We start from the raw sequence: 8,759 nt of genomic DNA on the forward strand, positions 1-8,759 counted from the left end.
CATTGGCTGCGTTATGTATTAATACGCGGATCGGCGGAAGCAGAATTTGGTCCGTCTCTAAGGCAGCGCCATCTCGTAGAGCGGAGACGGACGAGTGCTGCGCCTGCGCTGTTGTGCTTAGCGGGACGCGTTCTAGTGGGAAAGTTGTGTACGCGCTGACTACGCGGAACTATGTACACAACAGTTATATTCTACATAATCTATAGTGACGGAAAAAATAGCAATACTAAATATAGTTAATGTGCAGTAATGAAATTTCGGGAATACATTCGTCTAGGTAAGATATTTAAGTGATTAACACTGCAAGATCACATAGTAAAATATGCGCGACATAAGCCACTGCAATTGTGAAATGCTGGTACATTAACAACAGGTGTAACCCCCAGAATATTGAAAGCTGGAATGCAAACGTGCATGCATTGTGTTGTACAGGTGTCACGTGTCAGTTAGTGCGATGGTCATTCAATACAGGACGGTTAACGCAATTTTCGGATGTCGCTGGAGTTGTCGTCTGATGATATCCCATATGTGCTCGACAAGAGACAGATCTGGTGATCTAGCAGGCCAGGGCAATAAGTCTACACTCTGTGGAGCATGTCTGTTACAACGGCGGTATATGGGCGGGCCATATCCTGTTGGGAAACACCCCCTGGAATGCTGTGCATGAATGGCAGCACAACAGGTCGAATCACCAGACTGACGTAAAAATTAGCTGTCAGGATGCGTGGGATAACCACGAGAGTGCTCCTGCTGTCATACAAAATAGCAGCCCAGACCATAACTCCAGCAGCAGATCCAGTGTGTCTAACACAGATTGGTTGCAGGCTCTCAACTGGCCTCCCTCTAACCAACACACGGCCGCAGCTTGTACCAAGGCAGAACCAGCTTTTATCATGAAAACCAACAGATCTCCACCCTGCCTTCCCATGAGCTCTTGCTTGACGCCACAGGAGTAGCAAATGGCGGTGGTTTGGGGTCAGTGGAATGCACGCTACAGGGCGACCAGGTCGGAGCTGTTCTTGAAGTAACCGATTTGTAACACTTCGTTGTGTCACTGTGGTGCCAACTGCTGCAGATGCAGTACGATGCGCCAGGACCGTACGCCAAACACAATGTCCCTCCCTTTCGGTAGTGCCACATGGCCATCCGGAGCCCGGTCTTCTTGAGACCGTACGTTCTCGTGACCACCGCTACCAAAATCGGGTACAGTGGCTACATTCCTGCCAAGTATTCCTGCATTATGACTGGGCGTACATCCAGCTTCTCATAGCCCTATTAAACGACCTCGTTCAAACTCAGTGAGGTGTTGGTAATGGCCGTCTTTGTTGCCTCACAGACATTCTTGACTAACATCAACCCAACACGTCCAATCTCAAAGGTAAGTCACGTTCACAGCCGTTACAGGGCGTATTTAAGGCAAACCTGATCCGGATCCTCATTGTGGCGCTACTAGTGCCACTCTTATATGAATCGCGCGAGATCTGAATAGGCATCGTTTTTCAGATGTAGAAACACGACTACCAACTTTCGTTTATGTCGCACGTTTCCTTCTTGGTGTTGCGATTTTCTTTACGTCAGTGTATTTAGAAGATAAACATACTGAAAGCTTTATTATATTGTTAGCTTACAGAGGAATTAAACAAATACATGTACGAGGGTAATCCCAAAAGTAAGGTCTCCTATTTTTTATAAGTACATAGACCTGTTTATTTCTACAATGGTTTACATCAGTTTACAGCTTGAACATATAGCTATTTTTCGACATAATAACCATTTCTGTCGATGGATTTTTGTAGACGCTGTGGCAGTTTTTTTATGCCCATGTCATACCAGCTAGCCGCCATGCTGTTCAGAAAGTTATGAATCTCTTATTTCACCTCGTCGACAGAGCTGAATCGCTGGGACCACAATTAACGCTGACAGGTACTGTGAGACTCTGAAAAAACTCAAACGGACAATTCAGAACCGGAGAAGAGGAATGTCGAGCAAGGGCGTACACATTCTCCATGACAACGCTCGCCCACTCATCGCTCGGCAAACCGTTGCTCTTCTGCAACAGTTTCAGTGGAACATAATCACCCACCTACCCTATAGTCCTGACTTGGCGCCCAGTGACTATCACCTGTTCCCTAGGTTGAAAGAACATTTGGCCGGAAAGCGATTCAGCTCCGACGACGAGGTGAAAGAAGAGATTCATAACTTTCTGAACAGCATGGCGGCGAGCTGGTATGACATGGGCATACAAAAACTGCCACAGCGACTACAATAAAGTATCGACAGAAATGGTGATTATCTCGAAAAATAGCAAAATCTTCAAGCTGTAAACTGAGGTAAACCATTGTAGAAATAAACAGGTCAATGTACTTATAAAAAAATAGGAGACCTTATTTTTATGATTACCCTCGTATGTTTGACATACACTGTAGTTCATCATAATTACAGCCGCATATAGCTATAGAGAGATTGTCTCTATCAACAATTTCAGTACCTAGTACCTAGCGCTACATAAAGACGCTCACGGAGGTGTGGAGAGACATTGTTCCACGCCTCCTCCATCTGCAGTTGCAGTCGGTCAACGGATACAGATGGTGATTCATTATCACCACAAAATTCCGAGACTGATTTTATTACTGGCATATAAGAGACGCCAGCGCTGTAACAACGATGGCAGTTTAAACTGACATCTGTGAACAACAGATGCACATTAGACCAGTCAGTTGCGAGCAAGCTGTGCTAAGTAGCAGTCGGGTGTTCGTAGCGTGTCAACGATGTTGATTCAGGTCATCAAGACGTTCTTCAAAATGTTTTGAAGAAGAGAAGTTTGTGTGTTGTTTCCCGAATACAAACAAAGATGCGCTGACTCCTGACTCCTGCCGTGACTTGATTGAATTGTAAAATGCGAACAATTTTTTTCCGGGAAAAAATCATCAGGGTGCCGAGACTTGGTGTTATCAATACGAACCTACCAAAAAACGACAAAGTGCAAAAAATTCACATGAAACGTCAACGATTTGACAACATAACCGTCATTCAAACCAATATGATGCGCCAAATAAACCACATTCCAAAGAATGTCTTTCCTAACGATTTCACATGGTTGTATAAACGTTCTGTGCATTGTACTCAAGAAGGCAGGGGAGAGATTATGTACAAATTCTGAAGCATTCGGACCACCATCTTTACTTTTCTCTATTTTTTATTAATCCAGTTTAGAAACTTTTTGGACTGACGGAGTGTGTATCATGGCAGGCAGGTTTTGCGATATGCTGACATTTGAACAAAGGGAGAAGTGTTTACGCATGTATTGTCCTACTAGAAGAGCGCGTCTCCTTTATGACTGGCAGCAGAGTGGCCTGGATTTCTCTGGCGATATTCAATGTTCGCACAGCAAATACTTTACTACGTGCTTAAGATTGAATATGTAGAGAACAAGAAATATCGGAACCCGACTGTAATATGTGGACGAAGATTAACAATTTCGATACATTTTATCTTTATTACTGACAGTGTTATGTATTTCTCTTTTTGAACAGCAGTGGCATAACATATATTTTATGTTATTTGACGCCACAGTGCTGATATTGCCTTGTAAACTGCTGTAATGGATAAGATACCTGACGATCTTCAGCTGTGAATATAATGGTATCTATTAATAGCTCTTAGCGGTTGAACTACAACTCAACCTTTTCTTTAGATATTGACGATCTGTCGGGTACTACCTTCATTAAATGTATGAAAATTCAGGATCAGAGGGGCACAATCGGACACTAACAGCAGAAAACTAATGAGAAAACTGTCGGTTTGCAGTATATGTTGGTACAAGCCCATGGTAAGTTACTGACATGTGAGAAACCAGATGAGGTGACAGATTCCGCTAGCCAACAGTTCACAATTCAAATAGATCTTGGAGGTATTCTCGAAAGGTTTTACTAGAGGTGAAACGAGGTTCTGATACGTGTCCCATCGTCTCTCGCCGGCGAACGATTCAGGAACGTACTATTCGTTCACATCTATTAGTTTCAGCAGTCTTCATGTGACGTGTGCGTTCAGCAAGACAAACTGTGTCGGAATATTCCATTAAATTTCGGGCGAGCAGTCGCATCAATTCCACTTCTTCTTCTTGTTCTTGTTCTTCTTCTTCTTCTGATATTTTGAGCCATTTTCAGAGTCAGCTCACACTGAAGATAGCTGAACGTTAGCCAGCCAAAACATCAGAAGAAACAACGCCCGAAATTTAATGTAGCAGTCACTGCGCCGCGAAAACGTGCAGATGTGTCAGAATATTTTGAGAACATTGCATGCAGACGAGGGTGGTTGTGTCGTCCCAAAACTCACGCGACCAGTATCGAGTAACACGGGCATCATACAGGGTGTTTCAAAAATGTTCGGTATATTTGAAACGGCAATAAAAACTAAACGAGCAGCGATAGAAATAAACCGTTTGTTGCAATATGCTTGGGACAACAGTACATTTTCAGGCAGACAAACTTTCGAAATTACAGTAGTTACAATTTTCAACAACAGATGGCGCTGCAAGTGATGTGAAAGATATACACTCCTGGAAATGGAAAAAAGAACACATTGACACCGGTGTGTCACACCCACCATACTTGCTCCGGACACTGCGAGAGGGCTGTACAAGCAATGATCACACGCACGGCACAGCGGACACACCAGGAACCGCGGTGTTGGCCGTCGAATGGCGCTAGCTGCGCAGCATTTGTGAACCGCCGCCGTCAGTGTCAGCCAGTTTGCCGTGGCATACGGAGCTCCATCGCAGTCTTTAACACTGGTAGCATGCCGCGACAGCGTGGACGTGAACCGTATGTGCAGTTGACGGACTTTGAGCGAGGGCGTATAGTGGGCATGCGGGAGGCCGGGTGGACGTACCGCCGAATTACTCAACACGTGGGGCGTGAGGTCTCCACAGTACATCGATGTTGTCGCCAGTGGTCGGCGGAAGGTGCACGTGCCCGTCGACCTGGGACCGGACCGCAGCGACGCACGGATGCACGCCAAGACCGTAGGATCCTACGCAGTGCCGTAGGGGACCGCACCGCCACTTCCCAGCAAATTAGGGACACTGTTGCTCCTGGGGTATCGGCGAGGACCATTCGCAACCGTCTCCATGAAGCTGGGCTACGGTCCCGCACACCGTTAGGCCGTCTTCCGCTCACGCCCCAACATCGTGCAGCCCGCCTCCAGTGGTGTCGCGACAGGCGTGAATGGAGGGACGAATGGAGACGTGTCGTCGTCAGCGATGAGAGTCGCTTCTGCCTTGGTGCCAATGATGGTCGTATGCGTGTTTGGCGCCGTGCAGGTGAGCGCCACAATCAGGACTGCATACGACCGAGGCACACAGGGCCAACACCCGGCATCATGGTGTGGGGAGCGATCTCCTACACTGGCCGTACACCACTGGTGATCGTCGAGGGGACACTGAATAGTGCACGGTACATCCAAACCGTCATCGAACCCATCGTTCTACCATTCCTAGACCGGCAAGGGAACTTGCTGTTCCAACAGGACAATGCACGTCCGCATGTATCCCGTGCCACCCAACGTGCTCTAGAAGGTGCAAGTCAACTACCCTGGCCAGCAAGATCTCCGGATCTGTCCCCCATTGAGCATGTTTGGGACTGGATGAAGCGTCGTCTCACGCGGTCTGCACGTCCAGCACGAACGCTGGTCCAACTGAGGCGCCAGGTGGAAATGGCATGGCAAGCCGTTCCACAGGACTACATCCAGCATCTCTACGATCGTCTCCATGGGAGAATAGCAGCCTGCATTGCTGCGAAAGGTGGATATACACTGTACTAGTGCCGACATTGTGCATGCTCTGTTGCCTGTGTTTATGTGCCTGTGGTTCTGTCGGTGTGATCATGTGCTGTATCTGACCCCAGGAATGTGTCAATAAAGTTTCCCCTTCCTGGGACAATGAATTCACGGTGTTCTTATTTCAATTTCCAGGAGTGTAGAAGACAACGCAGTCTGTGGGTGCGCCATTCTGTACGTCGTCTTTCTGCTGTAAGCGTGTGCTGTTCACAACGTGCAAGTGTGCTGTAGACAACATGGTTTATTCCTTAGAACAGAGGATTTTTCTGATGTTGGAATTCCACCGCCTAGAACACAGTGTTGTTGCAACAAGACGAAGTTTTCAACGGAGGTTTAATGTAACCAAAGGACCGAAAAGCGATACAATAAAGGATCTGTTTGAAAAATTTCAACGGACTGGGAACGTGACGGACGAACGTGCTGGAAAGGTAGGGCGACCGCGTACGGCAACCACAGAGGGCAACGCGCAGCTAGTGTAGCAGGTGATCCAACAGCGGCCTCGGGTTTCCGTTCGCCGTGTTGCAGCTGCGGTCCAAATGACGCCAACGTCCACGTATCGTCTCATGCGCCAGAGTTTACACCTCTATCCATACAAAATTCAAACGCGGCAACCCCTCAGCGCCGGTACCATTGCTGCACGAGAGACATTCGCTAACGATATAGTGCACAGGATTGATGACGGCGATATGCATGTGGGCAGCATTTGGTTTACTGACGAAGCTTTTTTTTACCTGGACGGCTTCGTCAATAAACAGAACTGGCGCATATGGGGAACCGAAAAGCCCCATGTTGCAGTCCCATCGTCCCTGCATCCTCAAAAAGTACTGGTCTGGGCCGCCATGTCTTCCAAAGGAATCATTGGCCCATATTTCAGATCCGAAACGATTACTGCATCACGCTATCTGGACATTCTTCGTGAATTTGTGGCGGTACAAACTGCCTTAGACGACACTGCGAACAACTCGTGCTTTATGCAAGATGGTGCCCGGCCACATCGCACGGCCGACGTCTTTACTTTCCTGAATGAATATTTCGATGATCGTGTGATTGCTTTGGGCTATCCGAAACATACAGGAGGCGGCGTGGATTGGCCTCCCTATTCGCCAGACATGAACCCCTGTGACTTCTTTCTGTGGGGACGCTTGAAAGACGAGGTGTACCGCCAGAATCCAGAAACAATTGAACAGCTGAAGCAGTACATCTCATCTGCATGTGAAGCCATTCCGCCAGACACGTTGTCAAAGGTTTCGGGTAATTTCATTCAGAGACTACGCCATATTATTGCTACGCATGGTGGATATGTGGAAAATATCGTACTATAGAGTTTCCCAGACCGCAGCGCCATCTGTTGTTGAAAATTGTAACTACTGTAAGTTCGAAAGTTTGTCTGCCTGAAAATGTACTGTTGTCCCAAGCATATTGCAACAAACGGTGTATTTCTATCGCTGCTCGTTTAGTTTTTATTGCCGTTTCAAATATACCGGTCATTTTTGAAACACCCTGTAGGTCACAACGGCTCTGCAGAACTTCGGATGCTTGTGGAGTCCACGCCCCGACGAGTCGCTGACGTTATCGAGCCAACTGGGGTTGCTACACGCTCCTAGTTAGATGTCTCTTAATTGTTAAACACGGCACACTGAAAGTAAGCGAAAACATTGAAGTATGTGTGCCACGGCTAACAACAATAGACACCATTCAAAAAACATAACTCCACCGAAATTGCCATGAACGCATATTTTTACTCGAGGAGTGGTGGGAAGCCAAGAAGACGGCTCAACCCGCAAGCAGGATTCTTGTAGATCACTGGCAGAGCTGTAGCTGTTCTAGTTAAAAGCAGAGCCTGCTATAAAATGATGGTATACTCTTACAGCTGAGGAGCTTAGAACATACCGGCCCATTCAGCGCGAAAACGCTCCTGGTGGGTACGGACATCAAGATTTTCAGATTATTGTCGAATTACCTAGCAGCGGTGGAACTGGAATTCTGGCGGTGCTTAGCTGTTCCATCAAAGGAAGGCAGGATCTGAAAGGAGCTATAGCTCATACATTCATGATTTACTGATAGGATACTGTATCCTTTTATAATTTGTATGTGTTATTATGTATGTACGAGATGTCATGAACTTAGTCTGTGCGTCATAGCAAACTCGCCATGCGAATTCGCAAATCAAATGGTTTGTGTGACTCGAATATGTGATAGTGCGATCGTCTGAGTAAACAACAGTATTATCCATATACGGTAGATGGACATATGATTGTAAATATCGAGGCCAAAGACATAATTATCACAAAAATCTGAAGGTACCTGTTAAAATGGAACAGTTTTGCCAGAACCAACTACTCAGACACGTAATAACACCCATCCTGTATATTTTAATGTCGAGAATCCGAAAACGTGAATGTCGCTGCCGGTACACAAAACGGCCAATCAAACTGTTTTAGGAACCTCCTTCTGTCTTCCGTTTAACGTGCACAAGAAATACTCAAATTTTCGTCTACTGTACAATACACAATTATATTGTTTCTTTTCATCAGGCATTTGTTGACTGTAAATTTATATTTGATGAAAAACCCATTTTGATGTGCTTCATACAGGACTCCTCGAACCAAGATTACAGATAGAATGGTCGTAGTAAAACTGATTTCTGTAGTTTACAGCCAACTTGGTGCAAAATCATTTCAAAGTACTTTGTTAAAAGGGGCATGTTACTACCCTTCAGCTGAAATTTACGAATTTCTGTAGTGTTCTAGAAAACGTATTTAACATTGGATGAGTGCTGCTTTGCTCGCGGAAGTGAAGAATTCGCTTCTATTAAACGTAACTGATGAATAGTATTTACTTGTTTTAATCGTTTGGTTGGAAACTCTCTTGTTCATATTTTAACTTAACATTTTTGCACTAAATATTACGAATTTTCTCAGATT

This window comes from Schistocerca nitens, chromosome 5, assembly GCF_023898315.1.
Source record: "Schistocerca nitens isolate TAMUIC-IGC-003100 chromosome 5, iqSchNite1.1, whole genome shotgun sequence".
NCBI classification, from domain to species: Eukaryota; Metazoa; Arthropoda; class Insecta; order Orthoptera; family Acrididae; genus Schistocerca; species Schistocerca nitens.